The sequence below is a fragment of the Rhamphochromis longiceps genome, linkage group LG13, assembly GCF_057381845.1.
Source record: "Rhamphochromis longiceps isolate RC_006_pf linkage group LG13, R_longiceps_female_GT1.1, whole genome shotgun sequence".
Classification (NCBI taxonomy): domain Eukaryota; kingdom Metazoa; phylum Chordata; class Actinopteri; order Cichliformes; family Cichlidae; genus Rhamphochromis; species Rhamphochromis longiceps.
Window position 1 is genome coordinate 2,254,964 of NC_140569.1, and position 22,449 is coordinate 2,277,412.

General features: G+C 45.3%; 1 protein-coding gene and 1 non-coding gene across 10 annotated transcripts in view; one reads left to right on the forward strand and one right to left on the reverse strand.

Annotated features, from left to right (window-relative positions):
• Positions 1–17,368, reverse strand: part of usp54a (ubiquitin specific peptidase 54a) — a 46,240-nt gene extending 28,872 nt beyond the window's left edge. For 2 of the 9 annotated variants that reach the window (XM_085427747.1, XM_085427745.1), the window contains exon 1: positions 17,153–17,368. The gene's annotated coding sequence lies outside the window, so the exon portion shown is untranslated. The other 7 variants (XM_085427743.1, XM_085427742.1, XM_085427746.1 and 4 more) reach the window with 5 other exon arrangements.
• Positions 14,857–14,930, forward strand: trnat-agu (transfer RNA threonine (anticodon AGU)). The gene has a single exon. It is a non-coding gene; the product is annotated as a tRNA-Thr (tRNA).
• Positions 17,369–22,449: the final 5,081 nt, after the last annotated feature.

Sequence of the window (22,449 nt, forward strand, 5' to 3'; positions counted from 1 at the left end):
CGATGCTCCTGAAGCGTTTCCCTCTTTAGCCTCGGCTGTTTCCATGCAAACTGCCCACTAAAGCCAAACACTCACACAGGTTATGAGTCACATGGTGTGCATGTTCAACAGCTCACTGAGCTCAGCACGCGCTCGCCAGCACGCGCTCGCCAGCACGCGCTCGCCAGCACGCCTCACACGACCAGCACCACCTGCACCAACCTCCTGGTTCGAAGGATCAATGCAAAGGTTTGGAGCAGGGTTTGGGTTAGGAAAGGGTTACACAACGCAGTGCCTTCTGAAGTGGTGTGTGTCCGTGTGTGTGTGTGTGTGCCTGTGTGTGCGTGCATGTGGTAATCTGCAGGTCACAGCAGAGGGAGGTGAGGAGGGATTAGCCTGATCAGATGCGTCTGTCTGGTCAGGATTACGCCGTCTGTCTGCGGGTGTTTCTGTGCAGGACCGAGTCTCCGTGTGGACACTTTTCCAAAGGAGCCATGACAGGTTCAGAACTGAGACCGGTTTCATAAAGTCCAACTGAGCACAGACTCAGGCGGGCGTTTGAATTCACCTCGCTGAGGTCAGAGGTGTTCTCTGTCTGGCTGTAAGCCCGAGGGTTAGAGGGTTAGAGTGAAGCAAACAGCGTGGGCTGCATCATCAACAAACCACTGCTGTGATTTCTGCCTTACAACACGTACAGCTTTGTTTATGATCTAAGAGGGTTCAAATGATTTTAGCGTGGTGAGTGCAAACTAACAGCCTGGATCATTCGACTGCCTCTGCGGCAGTGAAATGTCATTTAAAGGAAAAGAATAAGAGCAAAAGGCAGGCTGAGAGGCAGCGAGGAGCTCATGGAGCTCAAGTGAAACTCGAGTGAAACTCCGAACGACTCGCCTCACTTCCTGCGCAGAAAACTAAAATGTGACGAGGACCAAACGACACGTTCATGCTGCACGATCTCTAATCCGGTTCTCCCAAACCTGCTGCATGGCAAATACATACAGCAGGTAAACCAGCAGGTGGCACTACAGCTATTATTCAATCCAAGACATTTTTCTCAATGAAAGCGGCTCCAGTGCACTGAGACACACCGAGGCACTGAGGGTCGCTGCGCTGTGGACATCCAGGCTGCAGTTCCTCTAACGTCCATCGGAGGCTCCAGCCTGTGAGTCAGTGAGGGACACAAGTTTGAGTTATCTGATAAATCCTGAGCTGAGGCCGACTAGTGAGGTCTTTGTCAGACACAATTCTTTTCTCAGGCTTAAAAATAATGAAGTGGGCGGAGCTCCGGGCCTACAGGTGATGACAGAGTGATTAATGAAAACTCCAAAGCTGACCAGCAAACAGGTGAAACAAAGAAAACCAATCGTATCGCCCGCTCTAACACTTTTAGGGTGTTTGGGTTTTTACCTGTAGACTAACTTCCTGTTAGCGATTAGTGGTAGCACAGGTTGGAGGTCATTTCCTCTCCCGGTGAGCGCCGAGGCTGATTTAGTGTAAAACTGGTTATGTAACAAAACGGCAGTCTGTCGCAGAGGCTTTACAGCCACACACAGACACACACACAGCGATATAATCACCTCTAATTCAGCAGGCTGGCTCGGTGCTGCCTGTGTGCAGGCTGACCGCGGCTGCACTGGGAGCACTGGGCAGAGTGGGGGTGCTGGGATAAAGCCGGGGGGTTGGGGTGGGGGGGGGCATCGATTTGATTCGGTCCGTGAGCTCACGCCTTGTTTTCAGACTCGCAGCTCCTCATCAGCGAGCAAAAACAACCAAACCCAGGTTTTTTGGTCTCTGAGACTCTTTAAAAACGATTCACCAAATAAACAAAGACCACAATGAAGTTAAGAAACGAACGATGACGTAAATATAAAAACAATAAGACGTGATCAATATTTGGCTGTTTGAGGCTCATTTCAACTTATTAACCTAAAGTCATTTTAAATCTGCTTATACTTATTATGCCAAACATTACATACAATAATACATACAATACAGCTATGTTCTTGTCATTTGATATTTTAATGATTTTAATGCTCATTTTTAATATAAAGTACCATAAAAATAATTGACATGCAGTAACTAGTCGATTTATCATTAAGGCTGCCACAAACGATTATTTTGATAGTCGACTAATCAGATCATCATCCATTGGACGTATAATGAACAGCTTATTGCACCAGCAGCATCTGCTCTTATATAACTATCATTAGCTTACAGCTTTAAGTGTGTAAGGTCTGTGCTAACTAACAATAAAGACAAGATGATAGTTTATTAAATTTTAATGAAATTTGCAGATTGTTTCGGTGAAGTTTAATAAACTCCTTGCTATCTAAAATATAACAGGACACCAGAGTAAATTCTGGAGCATCTCACACTTCTGATAATCAGCTGTCTGCTTGATGTTTATTCAGCTGTGTAAAAACTATAACTTTAATCTCAGCCAAACCGATTTACTCAGGAACAAATAAAATACTAAAAAAAGCCAAACAATAACATTAAGTTATCTAAGTGACTCATATATCATGTTTAACCTGAGTAACAAAAGACGGCGGTGGGTCTGAAAACGATTTGCCGGGAGTCCGGTGTTCTCACGGCTCTAGTGAGCCTAGCCCCCGGCTAGCTATCGAGCTAGTGGGTAACAGACGTCTCCGAAAACGTCGGAGCGCTTTTGAAAATATGTGGTGTCCTGATAAACTGAGCCGATATTTGAGGTTTACACAGCTACATTCTCGGCTGAAAATATGTTAAACGTTTATTTTGTGACCCAGAAAGAATAATAAGAGTAATATTAAAACTAACTAGCTGCCGCCATTGTTGGAAACTGAGCTGGGCCGCGCTATGAATTCTGGGACACAGCTGCTTCTTCTTCTTCTTCTTCTTCGGGTTTAACGGCAGCTGGCATCCTTGTACATGCAGTGCTGCCATCTTCTGTTTCAGTCCGTTATTACACTCTTAAATCCTGCTACTTATTCCTGCGTCTTTCAGGATCTTACAAAGCTTCAAACGACGCGTCGACTATTAAATCAGTCGTCGACGATTTTGATAGTCGACATAATCGTGGCAGCCCTATTTATCATAGTTGGAATTAAATAATAATAATGATAATAAATAAGCACTAAAAGTTTGTTCTTGAGCTTATTTGATTTTTTAAATGCGATTTATTTTGTCCGCTTCGGTGCTCTGTAGACGGCCTCAGACACAGGCTGTTCCCTTTGCTGTGCCTGGATCTTTGCCCACAGGATGAATCTAATAAACGCTCTGTGATGTTTTCCGGCAGCTGGAACAAATCGATTGAAGCTCGATTCATGTAAAGTGCAGATTCTCGGGTCCTGCGGGACTCCCTGGAGCCTCCGCTCAACATTTATTCATCAAATTAAAGTCAATACTTGTAAAAATGAAACGTGCCAGATGCAGAAAACACTCAATAATAAGGAGGTGATGGACGGCGGTGAGAAGAGGAGGAGGACGCGGTTTCTTTAAAGGCGTTTAACGGCAGCCGAGCTTAGATCTGTGCAGATCCCCGCTAAGACGCTCTCCGGGCAGACCCGGCGTCGCTGACCTGCTTGGCAGCTCGTCTGGAGGAAGATTTGGGGACTAATGACTAAAAAGGAGAGCTCATGAATATACAGCTGTCCTTCAGCGCCGCCACGGCCCCAAAATAACTCGGAGAATTTGGGAATGTGGAGCACTTCAATCACTTAATTCCACTCAGTGAAAGGAGGAATTAGCTTTTTGTCGTCTCCCCCGTGAGGCTCTCAGACGAGCCGAGGACGACGGCCTCAGCAGCTCTCAGAGTGGCTGCTTTTTAAACACCAGCAGCAGAAGAAAAGACGCCTGCTGTCACTCCCATGAATTCAAGTCATGTTTTATTCACAATCGGTCCAAAAAATGATGTTTACATGTTGTAATGTCTGCAGGTTTGGCAGCAGAGTGATGCAGACGATGATGTACATCAGCTGCATTAGTGAGTCAGTGCAGGCGTGTGGCTAACGTTAGCGGTGTTTCCTGATTTTAAAGTTGATTAAGAGTAATGCGTCGATGCAACTTGATGAAAACACAGATTATTGTCTGTGATGAAAAGAATCCTGTTTCAGTCGAGGGAACCAGAGCGGCACCGATCCGGTGTCTCACAGATGTTTCAGCCAATCACAGGAAGTGAAACGCCAGCATTAACCTGTAACTGAACTACGCTGTGGACACGTGACTGCTCACTGCACCATCTTGTGGTGCAAAGTGGTATCACACCAAAGTACAGCACGGCCCTTTGTCCACACTTCGGCTGACATCACTGCGGCACAATGCAGACATTTTCCTTTCTGCTCACTTTGGAAGGTTTTTAACTATTTTTAAAGACACATATTTAAAATAAGCAGCCCTAACGACGCCAGCGTTCTCATTTAGCCTGTCATTAGCAACCTGCCAAACTTTGCTGAGACCTGTGAGAGCCTCAGAGGTCACGAGTGGGGTTCTCGCAGACCCACGCTTCCTGCTGGAGAATATTTACAGCTCGTCTCAGGCTTTGAGTTCATTTTAATGATTAAAATCACAGATTTATCATTTTCTTTCAGTTTGTTCATCATTTCCAGGAAGCGCGTCGTAACGCTGGTATTGAAACGTGCGGTACAAATAGAGCTGGGCGATATGAGATTTTTTCATATCACGATATGTTTTTTTCATTTCAGGCGATAACGATATCTATCACGATATAAGCCAAATAACTATATTTGTAAGATTTAAATGTGCCGTTGCTCACAAGTAAAATGTGAAATAATCAGCAGCTTGTTTTTATTTAAATATTTATTTCCCATAATAAGTTCAACAGGGTAGATGTACTTAAGGAACATGAGACTTTTTCAGATAAATAAAGGCAAATATTGCAAACTACACAAAAGGCAGCCGCTAAAGCGTTTAAGTTTCAAAATAGAACAAACGAAACAGACTAAATTGTCAATTCCACTTAGAAACAAAATATTAATTCTAAAAATAAATCTTAGTTTGTTTTACAGAAGAACAGACAAAACTGACTAACTTTTGTCAATATCAAATAAACTGAGACCTAAAAGGAAATTCTCAATCTCTCCTTGTTGTATAGCTTAGCTTTTCAAACAGTTTTAACAGTTACTTTAGTCTGACAAAAGCCGAATGACGAATTAGCGCTTCCAGTCAGAGACTGAGGCTACGTCCACACGTACACGGGTATTTTTGAAAACGGAGATTTTCCGTTTTCGTTTTAAAAAATAATCCCGTCCACACATAAAGGCAGAAATGAAGGAAAACGCTGCTATGAACATGCCAAAGCAGCAGGTGGCGCTAGATTCCTAACCGTGCAGAAATGTTGGCCAATCAGAAGTCTAGAAGCCTCAGTGGGAAAAAGTAAGCAAAGCTGGGGCATAGAAGCAGAACCGAGTCGTATGTGTGGAGGGACAGTAACTGTGTGTATATGTAAGCATTTAAACACTGCAGAGAGTAGAATTAACAGTAACAGTATTGTAGAAATTCATTTCACCGAAACAATAACGTGGCGCACAGTGTGACGCATGCACCAGTTTATTGTATTTCCAGACTTGCTTTCAGCACAATTTACAGTGCACGCTACTCTGTTTTTTTGTCAGACTTGAAATAGCCGAAATACCTTCACACTACGGAACTTCTATGGCTCTTCCGTTCGACAATCTCTCCGGCATTGGAACCATCATCTGTTTTCTCTTCGGTCACGCTCGGTTGATTTTTCTAGTCGGCACACTCATTTCCTCCATTACCCGCTGGCTGCTTCCCAAACAAACACACGTGCGGCTTGGCACTTGTGCTGTACGTAACAAGTCACGCGACGTGACACTGCGGCTGTGATTGGTTCGGCTCTGCGCTACTTAATTTAGATTGGCTGACCTTTTTTTTTTTTTTTTTAAGAGGACAAGAGCGGCGAGGTCTATCGCGATAGCTTAATTTCTCTATCGAGTAAAAGTTATATCGCGATACATATCGTTATCGTTCTATCGCCCAGCTCTAGGTACAAACAAACTTTATTATCACTGTTATTATCTGTTTGTGTCTGAGCTGGAAAATCGTTTTACTGCACGTCTGACGTGTTCTTCATTCCCTGATCAAAAATCTACAGATTTCAAGTCTGAATATTTTCCAACAACACTTTCCAACTTTAGAAGCTGTTACACAGATACGACAATAACAGCTCCACGGTTAATTATTCTCTCAGCTCTCACTCACGTGTCTTATCTGCAGTCCGGTGTTGGGATGTCAGCCTCAGATGTAACGATCAGTGATGATGATGATGCTGCTCTGGTTTCACTTCAGAAACAGGACTTTAAAGCTTCTAACTCACAAACTTTTTCCCATCACACCCTCTTCTCTCAAAGTATTGTTCTAATTTTCACTCTCCACATTCCTCACAGCAGCAGCAGCTCCATCAGTTCAGTGAATCAACAGTAAATCATCCAGACTGGGAGGAGGTCTTCCTCCTCCTCCTCCTGTTCTTTCAGCACATTATTTTCCCATGAATACTGCTGAATAATGTTCTTTAATTTAAACCTCAGTGGCCGCCCCGGCACACTACATAACTCACATTTCCTGCAGGACAGTGAGAGCTGCTGCACCTCCTAAACTTCCCTGAGAGGTGGAGATGCTTCAGCCTGATGGAGCTGCAGTGAAACCAGACCTACAGGTTGTTTTACTCCGATTAAACCTGCTTCTGTTCACGATGATTCATTAAACCACAATCGGTGACCACCCATGTGTGGAACATGAGAGCAGCTAGTTTTGTAGTTTTTGGCTCTGAAATCTCATTTGTTACACGAAAATCTAAGAAACCACTCGTTCCATCGCATTTTGTCGCACCGCGCCAAACTCCTTTTAAAAATATGGCACTTTAATGTTTCTTTGCTTGCTAAGCACAGCACACAAGGTAAATAATATTAAAGAAATGCCGTTTTAGAAATCGGGAACAGCGCTTTAATTCGGCTGGTTCAGTTCCAGCCCACACTTACATTTCATAACCAAACAGATCTTTTTAAAAGTCCCAGCCTGTTGTTCCCGGTGATGAAGAGCAGCAAGGATCCACGGATGGAGTTGGGATCGATGACATAAAGATGAGGACCGGTGTGTACGCGGTGTGTGAGTGACCCCGACACACGGAGTCGGGATCAAACCCGAAACGTGCGCAGAAGCAGCGTAGCAGTGCGGCGGAAAACCCGCAGTTTTTAACCGGAGTCCGGCGCGCCGCCGGGGCTACATTACATCACTTCTAGCAAACTTCACGGGAGAACAATGAGGGCGAAGCAGCTTCGGCGGGCCGGGCTGACCCGGGCACAGCCTCCAGCTGCCAGCACGGACTCCGGCCGGACGGGGAGCCCGGCAGCGCCAGCGGGTCCCGGTTGTGCCCGGTACCGACAGCCTGGTGACACTGCTGCGTTTCGAGGCTCGAGCTGAACACGCAGGCGAGAAAGCGGAAACACGGAGGCATGAAAGGAGCTCACCTGTGGCCGGAGCAGCGAGGCAGAGCCCGGGGGAAGGCGGCCGGCGTGTCCGGGGAAGGAGCGGCGGCGGAGGTTATTGTGTTTGAAGCGGCAGGACGGAGGGGGAGGGGTTACTACCTGCAGCATGGGGCGCGAGCACCAGCGCGTGCGCCGGTGCGATGGTGTGTGAGCACGTGAGCGCGTGCGTGCGTATGAGACGGAGGCTTCCGAGGACTGCTGCTGCTCCTCAGGGTGATTCAAGTAAAAGTCAAGCAAAGGTCCTTTACTGAACCGGGAAAAACACCGGAACTAAGCTCCGTTGGTCACGCTCATGTGTGTTACACCTGCAGTAAAACACGTCACAAAGTGTGCACGCTCAGCCGCTGAGCCAGCATTACCTGTATATAAAAGATGGACATTTTTGCTGCCAAGACAGAAGAGCCCTGTTAGGACGAGAGGGTGGAGTTACAGACACTGATAGGTCTGTGGTACGGTGACCTCACAGCAGCCATGTTATTGGTCACACAGGCTGTATCCCAATTCAGGGTCTGCAGCCTTAAAGGCCGCATTTTAAGGCCGATTACGTCACCGCGACGCAACAAAGGCTGTCCCAATCCAAAGGCTGCTCGAAATGCGGCCCTCAAATGCGTCCTTCATCTCCCTGAATTTTAAGGACGTGGTGGTGTAGACTTCGTGGCCCAACATATCCCAGAATGCATAGCGCGGCGGTGGGTGTGGATAATTTTGCCGAAAAAAAACGGCGGATGAGGGGCGCCTGAAGAGTACACTTTAAGTACTGAATATGATGTCACTTATTGATGTGCAAATGTTTAATAACGAAGAACATTAAAACATTACTGTTGGTCACATGTCGGCAAAGTTATGTGACATTAGTGACGTTTGTACTAACTTGGTTTTAAAGCCTTTACTTTAAAATATACGCCGTTCAATAGCTGAGCTTAATCTTACAGAGAATGATCAAAGCTCATGTAGAAACAAACACATGAACAAAAGATTTTCTCCTTCATTTCTGTCAAACACAGCTGTATGACACGTTTCCAGCTGTTAGTATCATGGTTGCTAGGCAACCTGGGCAGTGCAACGGAGGCTAGACCGTCCCATTTCACAAGCCTCGCACTTCCGGCCTTAGCGGTCTTTAAGTACGCGGCCCTTGAGGATTGTTGAGGCTGCGTACTTTAAGGCTGCAGACCCTGAATTGGGATACAGCCATTATGTCATTAAAAAGGCTCCATCAGCACAAACACAAAGCTAGCAGCTACAGCTGTCTGTGTCACCATCCACTTGTCAGTCACAGAGGCCACGCCTCTAATAGTCATTTGTCTCTGCCTCCTGAAACGAACCCCTGATAAACTGTTAGTCTCCGTTCTCCACTATGTAAAACTGTGTCATCTGCATATAGAGGTACTCTCCTTCTCTACGTTCCTCTTCGACTTCCTCTTATCGCGTAACAAAACTTTAATATAGCTGTAATTAAGGTGGAAATGATCATTTGTGTATCAGGCTGTAAACATTTCTCATGTGAAGTTTTAACATGAGTCTATGGGGGCTGACTCATGCTGGAGCCTCTGCTGGACACTAGAGGAACTGCAGCTTTTGGGACTAGAGCACTGATGCTTTAAAGTTATCGTTTCGCCCCCCAAACGTCCTCGAGTGTGTATATCTAACATTTTTTCTCCCTCACTCTCACTAAGTAACATGCAAGCAGCTTGTATAATGACGTTTGTTCTGAAGTATGCTTTTACAGTAAATCTCTGGTACCACCCGTTTCTTTGATCCAACATGTAAGAGCGGCTAAGGGACATTTGTTGTGTTTTTAAAAAATGATGAATGTTTTTGTGCTAAATGTGTCCTAACACTGGACCCTTTAGGGTATATTTAAAGTAAACACATGGATTTACTGTGAGATTAGGTGAATTCAGTATGATCACATCTAAATAAAGTCATGAGCTTATCAGCACAGTTGTATCTGAAAACAAGTGACTAATCTGGGAGTGTGATGGTGAAAATAAAGACCTGCAAGCTGACTGTGCAGCACGCAGCAGTGCTGAAGTCATCAGTGTGTGTGTGTGTGTGTGTGTGTGTGTGTGTGTGTGTGTGAGGCTCTATCGACGAGGTTATTGATCACATTCGGAGCACAGGAGGACACTTTGGGCTCAGCTCTGACTGCAGGAGCTGCACAGGGCTCATGATGCGCACGTTTAAACCATCATTCATGGTTTTAATAAGTAAAAGTCCTTTCTGTTCCTTGAGTCGGCACACACACTGACATGGACAGATGAAGAAAACGTGGGGCCCGGGCACAGCCATAGCAACCCCCCCACACATACACACACCCCACCTATCTGTGAGAATACAGAGTTAAGACCTTCACTGGAAAGGGCATAAAACAACTTGTTCTTATTTTTGTCCATTTTTAGTGAAGTTAAAAATCTTCGGTTCCTAATGAATTTGGAGAAACGGAAAAAAGAAAGACCCAGAAAACACATTAAAATGCTGCCCCCTGGTGGTGAAAAAGCAGAGGGTTCTTACCAAACTGCAGCTGGAGATGATTTTAATGACACATTTACTGCTGTAGCTTTGTCTATAACAATCCAGCATCATAGATATTCAGTGATGTCAAACATAAGGCCCGGGGCCCAGAACTGGTCCTGCACAGACCCCTATGTGGCCCACTGGGCAGTTTTGGAAAATATGAAGCATGGCACAGATTTTGGGCTTGTAACTGAGAGCTCCACCGTGGCTGTTCACACTTCATGACCAAAGTAATGAAGGAGCAGAAAAATCAGTCAAATAAATGAGAGAAAAATCCTGTTTTTGATTTTCGACTGTGCGTTGCTCACCGTGGCCCACATCTCAACAGATTTAGATTTTTTTATTTGCTAAATATGATAACACAGCAAATAGATTAAAACTGGATTTTCCACAGTTTGTTATATTTTCAGCCTGACTTTTATACTGAAAGGGTCACTCCCAGACCTCATACAGCTGCTCACATGGAAACAAATGAAACTGCAGCAAAACAAAATTAATTTATGGTTTTTATGTCACAGAGAAAATTGAAGCTGAGTGACTTTATGAGTGGAAACAGCTGCAGTCCAGAAACAACAGCAGCAGCACTCGATGAACCCCAGGGAACACCGGCCCAGAGAAACGATGCTCATAGAACACAGTCATTAAAGAATCGTTTAATATCAGAACGTAAAGACTTGTTTCTCCTTGCAGAGGATCTGCTGCAGCCACGGTAAAAACAGGAGGAGGGCCGAGCAGTAAGTCCACGCTGTTTAATGAAATAACAGGAGCAGCTCGGCTCATGTTTGGGTGGAGAACACGTCTGAACCGCAGTGCAGCCTCAAACATTCCTCTGCTGGGAGGAATCCGCCTGGCTCTCGTTAAACTGGGCTGAACCGGAGCGCAGCAGCAGACGCTTCACGCTCACTCGCTCGTTTGTTTGCTTCTGACTTTTTAATTAAAAGCAGACGATGTCAGTGTGAACGTGCCAAAAGACTCTCCGCTGCCTCTCTTTCTTTCTTCTGCAGTTTCTATTCTTTAAAGTATTAAAGAGACTCTCGGGAAAGTGGAAGCACCTTAAAGCTGCAGTCTTTTTGATGGCCAGCAGGGGGCGATCGCTGAGCTCGCTCAACTCTTTAATCTCGATTCACGTCTGACTGAATCAAGTTAGGAGGAGGGTGGTTTTCCACCCAGAGGGAGGCAGAGTGAGCGGTACAGAGGTCAAAGGTCACAGCACACAGACAACAGTGGTTAGAGGGAGTGTGTGGTTAAAGTGGACAGACGCCATGTTTTTACTGTCAAATGTGAGAGCTGGGCCTTTAAACCGCGAACATGTAAAATCTGTGAATCTTCTAACGCAGCTGTTCACAGGAGTAATTAACAGCTCTCACCAATCAGATCGCTGCATTCAGCAACAAGAGTGCTCAGAATGCATCCTGGTACTTAATCACTGGCACTTTTCTGAACCAGCCTTTCTGACAAACAACCTCAACATAAACCGACTAAATCAGATCAGACACAGGCTGTGTCAGCCGATGTTTTACTTCAGAGGTGCAAAGCATGACGACTGTGAGCTCAGGACTCACAGTTTAAATCACAGCGTGGGGGAACAGCCAGGCTGATCTCAGATCTGAGTCTAACTGCACTGACGGGATATTTCCACTGGTGGAAACTGTCCAGCCTGTTTCTGAAGCTCCTGCTGAGATGTTCCACTGCTGAGTGACGCTTATCGCCACCAGCTGTGTTTATCCACGCCAAAAAAAGGCACAGTGTCCTCCGAGGGCTGCCACATCAGTCTAAAGTTATCTTCTCGTTCCTGTGTTTCACTGTCCTGCTACAGGCGGTAACAAGTGTCAGTGACCAGGTTTCAGCTCATTTACACACAGCGTGTTCATCAGAGAGCGCTGGCACAGATTTATACTGTTTCTGTTTGAGCCTGAGAGCTTCAGCAACAACGTCAAAGAAAAGATGAGAACAAAGGATGGAAATCTGAAAACAGAGCACACACGATGGGGTCCAACATGGGACAGGGCTGTAAAGTTTTATTGGTTTAACAGCCTGAAGTGTGTGCCTACAGGGCTGGAAAAGCTGCAGTTCCTCTAACATCCAGCAGAGGCAGCAGTGAGCCAGTGGTCATAGACTCCCATGTTAAAACTTTCCAGCAGAAATAAACATGTTTACAGCCTGATACACAAACTGTTTGATCCCTGTAGATACTTTCACCTGTATTTTATTTTACTCAAGTTTTTAAATTGGATTAAGGCTTAAAGTTTGCAATGTTATGGGGCGTGGCCACTATGACTGACAGGTAGATGGTGACACAAGCTGTATCCAAATTCAGAGGCTGCGTCCTCCTCAGGACCCGGCCTTCGCGTTCTACGTGGGCCGGGTCCTTTGAAGACTGAGAAGGCCGGAAGCGTGAGGCTGTGAAATGGGACAGTCTAGCCTTCAGATCTGCGTCAGCGCTGTCTCTGTGGAGTTTAATAAACTCGGCCGTCTGCTCCGTGCTATCTAAAATATAACAGGACACTGGAGTAAACTCTCGACCGTCTCACACTTCTGATGATCAATCAGCTGTCTGTTTGACGTTTATTCAGCTGTGTGAAAACTAGAACTTTAATCTCAGCCAAACCGATTTACTCAGGAACAAATCAAACACTGAAAAGTTATCCAAGTGACTTATATATCATGGTGTCTGACAACGATGTGCCGGGAGTTCGCTGTTCTCGCCCCGGTCAGCTATTGAGCTGGTGGGTAACAGACGTCTCTGAAAACGTCGGAGCGCTTTTGCAAATATGTGATGTCTTGACAAACCGAGCAGATATTTGAGGTTTACACAGCTACATTCTCGCCTGAAAATGTCTTAAAACTTTATTTTGTGACCCAGAAAGAATAATAAGAGTAATATTAAAACTAAGTAGCTGCCGCCATTGTTGGAAACAGGAATTGAGTTGCGCTATGAATTCTGGGATATGGTGGGCCACGAGGAATACAACCGACCCATCCTTCAAGTCTGGGGAAAAGGAGGACACATTTGTCGGCTGCATGTGGAGGCGTCTATGAATTTGAACAGCCTTCGCCGCGTTGCTGTGATGTAATCGGCCTACAAATGTGGCCTCAGGAGGACGCAGCCTTTAAAAACACACACACAGACCTATCAGAGGTTTGTTCCTATGCAGTTTGGGTGTTTTGACCTTCACTTGGCTTTTCCTCGAATGACCCTGACAAGAAGCCAGCTACACAAACTGTTTCGGCCTCTACAGATAATTTCTTGCTTCACGGGAGGACACAGGAAGGAGCCATTCTGCTTTTGACGTTTTACAGTGTCTCAGCTTTTTGGGAAAACGCAGTTGTGAGTTCAGCCACCTGTTCACTCATTTCAGAGTTTAATATTCATGCAAACACCACTTTATATTCACCAGAAAATAAGCTCATTTTTTCATGCATCACTGCTGCAAAAATCTCCACTGCCTGCAGAATGAGACGTCTAATGTGACGTTCTGCAGTTCACAAACAAGCCAGTTTGTTTATTTCCTGTGGTTTCCTCATGCCGGCGTGCTACTGTTGGACCGCGGGCGCCATCCAACGTGTTTTCAAACACCGTGAGTCACTTCCATTGCCTCACACACTGCAATCTGACAACAACCATCCCTCCCCGAATCTGAGATGATGAACAAAGCGCTCGCTGAAGTGAGAAAGATTCCAGCATAAAGAGTCTGCGCACGCACACAGACACACACACACACACACACGCACACACACGCACACACACACATGCGCGCACACACACACACACACACACAGCAGCTGCTTGTGTTTACTGGGCCACAGAACAGCTTCAACAATCACAGTCACTCCAACACTTGTCTCTGCAGGAGAAGTCAGGACTGCTCTTTGCTAGCAAACTTCTGCAGCGTAGCTGGGGTTGGTACGGTGGCCCTGAGAGGTCAAATACACTACAGCCTAACAACACAACACAATGCAAATAGAAAAGAAGCCCACAGAAGTTTTAAAAAGTCAGGAAACAAAACAGAAACAAAGGAAGTGTTTTTGGGAGGCAGAAAAGTGACAGAACAGCTAACAGTGAACAGTATATAAGTTATGATATGAAAACACACATTACTGCATCCTTTCCTCCCTCACAGCACCAGTGAAAGCCACTGGTTCATCACAGACACACTTAAAGGAAGCATGGGATGCTTCTTTTAAGTGTCTCCTGGGTTCAAATCCCAGCAGTGCCTTACCTCCCTACCAATGCTATTACATTTCATTAATGAGTGCTGATGGCGGGAAGCATTGGGCGTTATGCTTTCTCTCCTTCGTTTCCAAGAAGAGGACACAATGAAGATTTAGACATGCCCAAGACATCAATATTGGGTGAACAACCCTCAGAAGCTCCACTAGCGGTTTAATGCCTGGGACCCTCCAGCATTTGTTCTAGAACTGAAGAAGCTTCTCGGATCGGGTGCAAAGAAGTTTTTAAAGCTCTCAAGAGTACCGTGAGGTGGATAACTGAGGACATACAAAGACTTTCCTAACTGCATGATGGATGCAGATGTGACACCACGCTGCTATCACCTTGTTGCAGATGCATCCATCATGCAGTTGATGCAGATGGTTTCAAATGGAGAGCCCAAAGGCACTGCTTGGACTTGAACCCAGAGCTCCTGTTGACCAGCTCAGCCACAGCGCCTCCTTGAGGCTTCAGGGCTCCTTCTGAAGGTGGGTGGAGGTGCTGTGGTTCTGTCGGTGGCTATCAGGGTCAGCATTGAATCACAGTCTGAACCACTGCTAGAACTTTTCACAGACTTTATGGAAACCTCCAGCTTCACCCAGGTGCTGCACGATGATGGAACATGTCTGAAAGCCAACCACAGCAGGAGGCGCTGTGGCTTAGCTGGTCAAAGCACCTGTCTAGTAAACAGGAGATCCTGGGTTCAAGTCCCAGCAGTGCCTTGCAATTCTTGGTACCATTACATTAAAGTTTGCTGAAGGTGCTGTGGTTCAAGTTTTTCCTGTTTCATTTGTAAGAAGAGGAGAGGTTAGACATCAGTGCAAAGGCACTGCTGGGATTTGAACCCTAGCAGGTGTTTTAACCAGCTAAGCAAAACTCTCTAAATATAAAGAAGAGGAGAGGGGGAAGGCAGTGAGAGAAAAGGAGAGGCGAGAGTTGGGATTCGTTTCCTTCTCTTAGCTGATCTGAAAATGCTTTCATAACATTCATAAATGCTGCAATACAACAACAGGCATGACTGAAACTGAACACGAGCTGGTCCCGTTAACCAAGCTCATAAGGCATCATCTGGATTAAAAGCAGATGTTCTTCCAGATTATGTTATGGAGCAGCAAACACACTGCTGACAAACTTTTAGATGATGTCGGTCACACTTCCTCTGCTAAAGAAGGTAATAAAGGAAGCACTGAAGCGCCTTTCCTTAGAATTTGGGGAGTTCAAACAGCTGCAGATGCTTCAGGATCAAGTCACTCACTCAGGAACTTTGCTAAGAAAAACTCGCCTACACTCTGTAAGCAGACATCATCCCACGAGGAGTTCGGAGTGATGGCTACAGCTCCCTCAGGTGTCGCCACCGTCGTATCGTAAAACACACGGGATAAGTTTCCAACTTTGGAAGTTCTCACAACCTCACCTGGAAAACTACACCCATGTATTTTCTGCCACCTTCACTGCACCTTTTATTGTCCTTTTATTTCAATTTGATTATTTTTAAATGACTTTCTCACTTTATTAGAAAGTGGTGAAGAGTTAAAACTATACTCGCTGAAGCTGTAGAAGAACAATAATCCATGATCAGTAAACTGCAGTTTGATTCATTATTGCACGATACACACAGGTGAGTCAATAAAGTTTCACATAAAAACAGCACCAGTCAAACCTGCTAAACATTAACCTGCCTGTCATGTGACACCACGCTGCTATCACCTTGTTTTCATTTCACTATGACTACTTCCTGCATGACCTCAGCCTCCACTGCTCTGCATCGCTACTGTTTACTCTCACAATCATACGATGGTGACACGCACACACAGCCAGGGGCAACTGTGCGTCATCGAGTACTTTGTGTTGACAGACTGTTAGTCGCCTGTTTGCTCTCAGGTGTTTCTGCCACACACTGACACCTGTAGCAGCGATCTCTCACAGTTAGACAGCGGTGAGCCGACCTGCAGCAGGAAGCTGAAGCCAAAGTGATGATTGAACCGACGAAAAGTTGCAGAAATTTGAAGGCCAGAAGCATGCCATTAATATGAACTGCATGATTAAAGCAGTGCGATTCTTAGAAATGATGCACTTGGACCCAACATATATTCAGAATTTGCTGCTAGAGAATTTGTTCTTACGAACCAATCATCATCAGGCTAGTCCTCAGGGAAGGAAAGACCGAAGTGATTTGGATATCCATAAAGTCGTCTCACGTTTCAAATGGATTCTTCTATAAATATATTGTTCCTCAAAGTGGTTAAAACAGTGATGCAAAATAATACTAAAGTGATGGACGACACTCCTGCAAATTCATAAAAGAAACGGGTATTTAACCTGTGGTGGGGTTCTCAGCTTGGGGATGGTCCCGAGAGTCACTGCTCAACCCTGTCATGTGAGCTGTTAAGACTGATTCTTTTGAAGAGCTGAAATGTCTTTGAGACCCTAACAATGCAGTGAGATGATCCTTTGTGCCAGACGGATTACCGTAAAGGCTCCATTCAGTTTAAAAAACGTGCAGCTGATTATTACATTTTCAGCAACACAAACTAGTCGAACACCATTTGGAGGAACTTTGCTGCTCCTCTCAGTGCTGAGAGGATTATCAGTAACGAGCCACAATGTTGGACAAACTGTGTAATTACACCATTTCTAAATGATCCCAGGCGTACTCTTCTCACCATGACACTCTGATTACACCTGATGGTCTGTCACCCTGTAAACCGAAGAACTACAGCTACATAAACCTGACTGTAGTTTGGCTGTAAACCCTGTTCAGAGTTTTTGCGGTGGTTAGGGGGCGTGGGGGGGACAGATGTGTTAGCAGATAGTGAGCCAAAGCATGCAAAACACCAAAGGAGCTCAGGACTAAGCTGGAGTTCCACAGTGAAGCTTTAAAGTAAAATCAGGTGAAATTTGAATGGAGTTTGGTGTGATCAGGGTGTCTCATTCAGTCTCTCACCTTAACACAGCAGCATTCAGATGCTCTCCTCCTGCTTCTCGGCTGGGTCTCCTTCCTCGCACCTCCTCAGGGAGACAAACAGGAGCGATGGTCGCAGCTCTTCACCTCCTCCTTTGTCTCCCTCCACGCTCAGCAGCCGTCTCCCAGGTGACTCAGCCAGAGAATGACATCATCCCTGTCAGCACACACACCTGTTTCCTCAAAAGCACCACCTCCCTCTGCCTCCACACACCTCCTCCCCCTGCACCCATGCACTTCCTGGATCTCTTAAAGGGACAGCATCCCTCTGGAGCAACAGGTGAGCCTCCCTGCTGCAGTAACATCCGGCTGCGCTGGAGTCATCAGTCACACATATTGATCTGTGATATTGATATTCTGTGTCTGCTGAAGGCCTCCTCTCCTCTGTGTTTGCTCTGATGCAGCGCTGATGTCAGAGGACGACCGCAGAAGAAGAAACTCAAGCTACTTTTAAATCATGATTAGACAAGGTGTGCCACCTGCTGGTGCAGAAGTCTGGGGACTTGAATCAGATTTCAAACAACTCTGGATTAAAACATGACTTTAAAAACATCATTTTAAGATTGGTAGCTCATTTCCACTCTGTAACAACAGCTGGAAAATCTGTCAGATGATGGTGAGAGTCATTAGCCACACAAGGAGAAATCCTGGAACAGTGTGACTCATCCAGGAGGTCACAGAAGAACCAGGAACAGTATCTAAAGCCCTGCAGGCCTCACTCGGCTCAGTTCAGGTCAGAGGTCATGAGTCAACAATAAGCAAGAGGCGGGGCAAAAATGGCCTCTGTGGGAAAGTCCGAGGAAAAAAACCACTGCTGACCAACTAAACCACAAAGGCTCATCTCACAAACATCTGGATGATCCCCGAGAGTTCTGGGAAATATTCTGAGGACTGATGAGACAGAAGCTGAACTTTCTGGAAGGTTTGAGTCACATCTGCGTCAGACTAACAGCGTTTCAAGATCCCAGCAGCAGGCAGACGCGGTGGTGGAGGTGTGATGGTCTGGGCTGCTCTGCTGTGACTGAGGGAGCCACGAGTTCTGCTCTCTACCAGAAAACCCTGAAGGAGGATGTCCGCCTATCCCTTGGAGTTCTGAAGCTCAAGAGCACTCAGGCAGCAGGACAATGATGCAAACACAGCAGCAAGTCCACCTCTGATTGGCTCAGGAAGAGTAAACTAAGGTTTTGGAGCGTCGAGTCAAAGTCTGTTCTTAAATCGCTGAGGTGCTTCAGCGTGACCTCAAACAGCCGTTCGTGCTGGAAAACCCTCCAATGTGTCTGAATCCAAACAGTCCTGTGAACAAGGGCGGAGCTAAACTTCCTCCACAGCACTGTTAGAGAAAAGTGGCCATCGTGGCCATATCTGTAACACGCCGCTGTGCCTTGTGCAGCAATAGTGGAGATGAGCTTTGAACAGGTCTTGGTGATCTCCAGTGAGGGAGGAACTCTGGTACTGGTCCTGAACTGGTCTGAGAGTCGGAGGGCAAAGTTTCCAGTTTCTGTCGAATCAACAACTACAGGGAGTAAATTTAGAAACCAGTCAACGTTCTTCATTTACCAGTGTGTGTGTGTGTGTTTCACTGCTGTTTGTCTCGTCTCTGACGTGCAGATGCTGTTGGCTTATCCTCGTCTTCCTCTTGCTGCGCCCACGGGTGGTGACGTCAACATTTGAGAAGAAGAATAAAAATGGATGTGATGAAAAGATGAAGTGGCTCAGCCTGCTGTGGTGAGGTGTTTCTGCTGAGCGTTGCAGATGTCACAGCTAATCCTGGAGCATCAGGACAGCTGTCAGGATGCTCTCGCTGAAGTGTGGCTGCGCAGACGGCAGCTCCTCTAAACCACACTGAGAGTAAGGCTACGTTCACACTGCAGGCCAAAGCGCATCAAATCTGACTTCTTTGACCCTCTGTGACCCATATCCGATCATGATATGACAGTTTCAACAGCACAAATCCGATCTGGGTCACTTTCGTATGTGGTCCTGAATCCGATACATATCCGATGTTTTAGAAAGCGACTGCTGTTTGATGGTCATGTCGCATTAAATCCGTCTTTTACGTCACTGACACAAGACGGACGGCAATTATCAGCGCCAGAGAATACAAATGAGAAAGCATGGCGGCGGAAACTGGAGACGGAGCGAGTCAATGGACAGAAACTGAGGTCAGATTTTATTTGTAGTGTGAACAACCAGACAAAAAAAATCGGCATTAAGACCTGCAGTGAGAGGAAACCAAGGAGCAACAACAAAGCAAAGCAAACCTGTTTCAGTTTTACACCATCAGAGCAATGACACCTGGACATGTGTACAGTTTTAGAGTTAATGTTAGGAGGAGATGGAGGCAGATGATTCGCTGGAGACCCCTAAAGGAAGCACCCAAAGTGTGCCAACCCTGACCCAGCAGCCAAACTACAAAAACACCAACATCACAAGAACCAGGACCAGGACGGATCAGATAGACGGACATACAGAGGTTAAATATCAGAGAGAAACCTTTCGTTGTTTCGTGTCTTTCACATAGAAAAAACTGCAACTGAACCAAAATGTGTCGCCATAAACCATGTGACAGCATTCAGTCTGCTCATTGGTCAGATATGTGTAAGGGTGGGGGTAACAAAAGTAATTACAGGAAGAAGGTGCTGCACTCTGGCCCAGTGGATAACACAGAGAGTTTACGTTCATCTTACAGCTAGCTGCTAGCTACCCAGCTAGGTAACCTGCTGCATCCCAGAATGCAACACATACCTGGCTTTGTGGAGGTGTTTAGCTCAAACCTGGCACCTGCCAGCCTGCTCAGCTCTGTGGGGTTCATGAGGACTGAGACCGGTATCACCTGAGTGTGATTCCACCAGACTAAACAGGTGAGAAAGCGTCCTCTGGCTTTCAGTCTCAGGTGGAATTGTTGGGCTGGCTCTGCCGTGGGCGGAGTCTTCTATCTCTGAATGGAGTAAACAAGTTCCTGGCATTTTAAGGCAGGATGGATTTCAGATCGTCCTCGCCAATAGGGTGGTAATCAGGTCCTCTTTGTTACCTGTGGTCCTGTACCCCAGTTTGTCTTTCATCTCTTGTTAATTGGAGAGTGTCCCTGACAGTTGGTGTGGCAGCCCATCATCGCAGTGTTGGCTGTTCGAGTTGGACCAATGCATCCAAAGCAGCCAAATATCCTGGATTCCCCACAGCTTTTTTTGACTTTCCATAATTAATCTATCAAATCTGGCCATTTTTGTCTGAGTCTTTCCAAACCCCGATCATTTCTGAACCTTTTTTTATCATATTGGTCTGCTGATTCTACTCGTGTAGGTTTTACATCCCGGTGACCACGGAAAATACCAAAGATCTGCTGTTCTTTCTCTCTGTCTCTCACATGGGAAGAAGAAACCAATTACTGAAATATGCAAATGTAGGAAGCAGGTAATTATGATTTTCTCGCTAATTTTATATTTGTGATCAAACACTGGCAAGAAGCAAGAAACACAGACGTGAAACCTGATCACATGACCCATCTAACACACCCCCTTTAACCAGATCGCATCACTGTGAGTCAAAAGTGAGAAATCTGGGATATAAACCAGAAAGATGCACAATAACAAAAACAACCCCAAAGAGACGAGGAAGCTGAGTGTGTGCCACTCCTCCTCCTCCTCCTCCTCCCAGCAGGCTTCTCTGTGATGAGACTCTACAGCAGGAACTAAAACCAGCAGAAAAACAATTACATCATAGTGTAATGATGTAACACACACACACACACACACACACACACACACACACACACACACACACACACACACACACACACACACACACACTCATCTAACAACAGCTTATTTCTGCCCCGTCTCCCATAGCGACCAGACTGCTTTCTGTCGCCACGGTGATAGAGCTGTAGCTCAGGACCACAGCTGATGGAAACCAGGGGCGGAGCGGGGGGGTGGCTTACTGGGCTTAAGCCCGGGTTGTTTTGTCAGAAGCCCGGGGTATTTTGGAGTGTAATTTTTTCATAGTTAGATGCCTGGCTGACAACTGTATAAAACAAAAAGTACACACAATATTCGAAGCACATAGTGCACACTGTGGGAATTTACGACTGTGCGTGAATCCCCCCCTGATATTGGTATGATCCGAGCTCAGGCACTAAGCGACTGAGCGAGGGGGCGGGGCAGCTGCTGCCCGTGAGTGCGCTGTTGGAGAGACGGAGCCAGCCATACTAAGGAGAGCTTAAGTTTGAGCAGGTACCAAAGCAAATCATTCGTACCGTACAAATAATGTAAATATGACGGTGCATCACGAAAGATTGATATGAAACTGATCACTTGACCAATATTATTTTACTTGCTCTTCAAGTGAATCAACAAATGGCGAAATGAAAATCCGAACAAATGCTATTTTTTTTAGAGAGTCTTAGCTTACGTGTGTTTATTTCATATTTTCAGTTCTTACCCTCCCGACTAAATCGGTTTCAGTTATGTACTGAAACATAAGAATGGACATGAGAGGCTTCTTTCAAAGAAAAAACTCAGGTAAATGTTATTTTATATATTATGCTTTGTATGTTGTTCAGTATATTTCTATGCAAAACAAGAGGGATTTCAGTACACAGCAGGATATTCACATTTGTAACCAGATATTTACACTTTAGGGAGAAAACATAAAACATTTTTACTGTACAACATCAATTTAGAGTAAATTTTTGTTTTAGATAAATATTGAAATATATTTTGAATTAGTTAAATTTCAGAATAAAGAGAGACAGAGCTATTTTTATCACTTTCATCAAATTTAGGAGTACATGTACACTAAATTTATTGTTAATTAATAAGAAAACTCCAGACGATTCCATTCTGAGCTGAAGAAGCTTCTGATAGGTTAGTAGAGTCCATGTGAGTAAATTGGTGGCACAGCTGTGGATGCATATAAGACAAAACACAGAGCCTGTTTCTGTGACATGGGAACATCAAGAGATATCAACCAAAACACCAGGAACAGAACTGTGGAGCTCCATAAGTGTGGCTCAAGTTTGAATACAATTTGGTGCCATTTGCAATTAAGAAATACAGACAGTTTCTCTCTTTACTCTTAAAGTTAACAAATATGTTTTTATATTTATCAATCTAAAAAAATAAACAGTCTGATTTGATGTTACAATTAAAAAAGTGTTTTTATCTGAAGAGTAAATATCTGGTTTCAACTGTATATTTGATGATTGTCAGCACAAAGAGGGAGAGAGAGGAGAACGAGGACAGAACAGATGAACAAGAGCAGGTGAGACACACATGTTAGTC